Below are 4,538 nucleotides of genomic sequence, written 5' to 3'. Positions count from 1 at the left end.
GGAGAGTGAACACTTCTCAGAATGAATAATATTTGCATCATACAATACAACTTCCTTTTTTCTCCACCCTTTCTCCCCCCCCCTTCCAATCATGGACATTTTGAGAGGCTGGTCAGTGCCGCCCCCATGTCTGCAACTTCAGTGTTGGCGTTTACAGGGACTTTTCCAACTTTACCTAGAAAAGAATTAACCAGAAGCCCAGCCCCTGTGGTTAGCCCGTTTCCGCCTGTGGCTTCGGTCCGTTTGTCTGCTCTGACAGAGGAAGCTCTCACTGTGACGGGAAGAGGGAGTTAACTGCACAGGCTGGATCATGATGCCTCAGCTTGTAGGAGGACCAGGGCAGACAGTACATAATGCCATTGGTATGTGGGATGCCAGCAGTGAGGGGCGGAGGGATGGAGGAGGGCAGAGACCCGGAGTGGCAGATGAAGCTGGCAGCCACTTAGTGCATCTGTAAGCCTCACACACACACCAAATGATGAACTCAACTCTGAAATCAAATCCCCTCTAATTAAAATGATTTTCACACAAAAAGTAGAGTTGAAGCTAAGCCACAGAGACGTGGTATTTGACCTTGAAATGACATTAAAGCAGATTTCTTGCAGATTGATAGAGTTCGGAATCCCTAACTGGCTGGAGATCTGTGTGTGAACAGCTTAGCCAATAGTTAGGGTAATACAGCAGTTGTTTGCCTGGGCAGTCTGCACTAAAGTTATGTTGCAAAGGCCGGGCTAAATAGACATGTAGATACTGTACTCTTCAAAATAAACAAACCCAAAAACCTTCTACCTCTCCCTAAGGAGAGAGATGATTTTAAAGGGCTTTAGAAAATTCAGGGGAAATTCATTGTGTAAATTCAAATAACAATCTGGCTGTACTTCCTAGAGTAAGGGCTGATCACTCGCTGCTCCTCCCAAGCTTGTCTGGATAGCCACCAGAGCCATGTAGTAGCAACCAGACTTTCAGTCCATGGGTCTCAGCTGCTCATAGTTGGACACCATAGGTGTGTTTTCTAGACTTTACTTGGCAGTGGTCCCTGACTATTTTTTTTTTTTAGATTAAGAGCTAGAGAAGGGGGCAAGGCAAGAGTGGTGGCCAGTTGTGGGGATGGGGGGGGGGGCAAAAGAATAGGAGTAGAGAGAAGGAATGTTTATAGTGCTTGGGAAAGGGAAATGTTTAGCACTCAGGATGTGAGGACTATAAAAGACTTCCCAGTTCCCTTTCTGAACTGCTCTTTTGGCCATCCAAACTACCACCATATTACAAAGAAACCCGTCATAGGGCAGAACCCCCTAGGCTGGATGTGGTTTGTTTTGCATTTAACCAAGAACAAAGAAATTCTTTCTGCCATCTTAGTTTTGGGACTCATGGGAAAGAGGAGAGAGTAGACTATGGAGACCCAAAGAAACTATTATATTAACCCTTCTATATGTGGCCACCTGTCTTGAGAATGATGGACGATGGCCTTTTCTTGAACATTAAAGTGTGCGCTGACCTAAATCTTGCCAAGTTTATATGTTTTTGTTTTTTGAGTCGTTTGGAGTTGAATGACTTACCCAGGTTCATACAGCTAAGAATATACATTTAATTTTAATTTTTCAGTAACACCCTTTGGTTTTTATACTCCATTAAATGGACATTTTTATAGCCGATAAAGCCCAAGTTTGTTAGGCAACCAAAAGAATTAAAGATGACATAGAAACTGTGGTAACCAATGTAAAAGATAAAAAGTTTTCCAAGCAGTTTAGTTTCAAATTGTTTGCATACCAAGAGTTAATAAGATAATTACAGATAAGTTAGCTGGTCTGGCCATCCTGGCTTTCCCCTTTCTTCACCTTATATTCAGCCACAAAAAAGCCCCATCAGTTGCTACTTTCCAATGACTTCTATTACCATTCTTTCCTTTCTATTTCCTACAAGACCATAACTGATTAAGCCTTTCGCTTGAGTTACAGTAGTAAGCTTTACAAGTACAAAATGGAGGAGGTATGTGAAAAAGATCGGGGTATTTTGGTGGAAAAAAATTCATTATGTGTCAACAGTGTAATATGGTAACCAAAAAAACTATCATGGTCCATTAACGAAGGCACAGTGTCCAGAACAAGAAAGATGATGGCCCACTGGACTCTGGTCTGAGGAGACCACATAGAGACTGATGTATTTGGTTCTGGACACCAAACTGTAAGAAAAACATTGACCAATTCTGACATACAAAGGAAAGTAAAAAGGCTGGTGAAGGGCCTTTCATCATCCTCTATAAGGATTGATAGGAGGAGCTAGGGATATTTAAGCTAAATGATGAAAGGTTTAAAAGGAAAACATGAAGCATCTTCAGCATCTGAGGAACTGTTATGCAGAAGAGGGAAAAAAAAAACTTGTTTTGCTTAAGGTTAGAGATCAGAATTGAAAAAAATGGATAGATGTTGCGGAGATGCAGGTTTTAATTTGCTCTCAGGGAAATTTTGGTAATAATTACAGCTGTCCAAAAGTAAAACGTTCTGTCTCAGGAGCTGTAGTATATTTCTCATCACTGAAGGTTCTGTAAACAAAGACTGGGAGTAATCATCAGGTTGAAGGGATTCCCTACAAGTCATGGATTGGAGCATGTAATCTCTGCAGTCCCTTCTGTAAGTGTATCTGGTCTTCAATCCTACATGCTACTACAGGAATCATCTTCCTGAAACAGAACAGGATCATACACCCTTCGCCAGTTCCCCCTTGCCCATAGGGTAAAGTTCAGTTTCCTGAAAAATCCTGACTTCCAATCAAATTGATCCACTAGTTGTTCCTTAAACAAGCCTTTGCCTATATATATTTAGCTCATGTTATTCCCTATGCTGGACTGTACTTCCTCCTTTGTCCAGCCCTCCATTAGCTGTCCAATTCTCATCCTTCCCTTAAGATCCCCTTCTATCCCAAAGCCTTCCTCGTGTTTCATATCATTCCCTCTTCTCAATAATTGTAGAACTTAGTGACCGTACTACTCATTTGATACTTAATTCATCCAACTTTATGCTACTTTTATTTTTATATATCAAGGTGACTTTTTTTCCCAGCTAAATTATCAGTCCTTCAAGGACATCTTTTTATTAGAATAACCTCTTCACTGGATGCCCTGCTTTCCTACCTTCACCCTCTCAAATCCATTCTTTGCATGGCTCCCCAGATCATCTTCCTAAGTCATTGGCTTGACCATATCATTCCCTTGCAGATAGTTTGCAATAATTTCTTCACCTTAGGCTTTCAAAAGTCTGACTTCTGCTTAATTTACCCTATTTTCCATTTCAGCTAAACTGGATTAATAAGCTCTTTCCTGATCTTATTTTTGCATTCTCTCGATTTTTGGCATTTACACAAGCCCATCCCTCCCTCCCCCAGTCTCTACAATGCACACTCTTCTCTTCAATGTCCAGCTCAAGGTATTCAATTCCCCATGCTATTAGGAAGCCTTCCTTGATATCTCTCTGAGTCTTTCTCTTTTTTTTTCCTCTCCCCCTTACCCCCTGAAACACACACATGCCCACTTGAAAGTAACTGTTCCTTCAGATTTTCTTAGAGTATTTGTTTAGTGAAGATTTCCAGTCTCCTGCCTCTAGCTGGAAGCACTTGTATAGGTCTGCTTTTTTTTCATCCTACAAATGGGTATATTTTTCAAAGGAATAAGAGAGAGAAGAGAATAAGGAAACTTGTAAGAGAAGCTGGAACATAAAAACAAAGAGGAAAAACAGTTCTTCCTCTCAAGGATCTTCTAACAAAAAAAGATAGCTACTACATCTATATTGTTTAGTCATTTTTCAGTCATGTCCAATTCTCAGTGACCAGTAATAGCAAAGGTACTGGAGTGGTTGGCCATTTCCTGCTCCAGCTCATTTTATAGATGAGGAAACTGGGGCAAACAGGGTGAAGTGACTTGCCTAGGATCACACAGGAAAATGAGTCTTCCTGATTCCAAACTTGACATTCTATTTCTTATAGTACCACCTCGTTGCCCTAAGTACATATATAAGTACACATGTGTTAAAGGGCCGAAACTTTGAATAGGTGCACTTGAATCAGACAACCAAGCACTTAAGGCTAATTACCTATTGGACAATGACTCTATTAGCATATGTTTGGAATTGCTCTTCTCACAGTTAATGCTGGTTCCAAGTCTGGGGTTAAAAGAATTATAGGTAAGGATTAGAGGGTGGGGTGAGAGGTGAGAGAATTTCACTTGGCTGCAGGACAAGGAGGAGAAAAGTGTGGAGATTCTGGACTCCAGAATCAAGGAGGGATCCTTGGTAAAACTGACAGTTTTGTCCATCTCCTTCACTTTTTCCCCTAAAGACCAAAGATTTTTGCTTATCCTGACTCTGGCTGACCCTGAGGCCTCCAGGGAGCTAGCTTGGACTGTATACACGCATGCAATAAATTTAAAGATAAATAATACAAATAAATAATAAAAACCTAAAAATAATAAATAATATAATCAATGCAAAGTAGTTTTATATACATATACATATATACATATATATATACATATATACATATATATATAT

At 40.3% G+C, this 4,538-nt stretch overlaps 1 protein-coding gene across 12 annotated transcripts in view; it reads left to right on the top strand.

Moving 5' to 3' along the window:
* ITPR1 (inositol 1,4,5-trisphosphate receptor type 1) overlaps positions 1-4,538 on the top strand; it is a 387,688-nt gene that overhangs the window by 364,405 nt on the left and 18,745 nt on the right. The gene's annotated exons all lie outside the window — the stretch shown is intronic.

The sequence above is a fragment of the Sminthopsis crassicaudata genome, chromosome 1, assembly GCF_048593235.1.
Source record: "Sminthopsis crassicaudata isolate SCR6 chromosome 1, ASM4859323v1, whole genome shotgun sequence".
NCBI lineage: Eukaryota > Metazoa > Chordata > Mammalia > Dasyuromorphia > Dasyuridae > Sminthopsis > Sminthopsis crassicaudata.
This window is presented reverse-complemented; position numbering and strand designations above follow the sequence as displayed.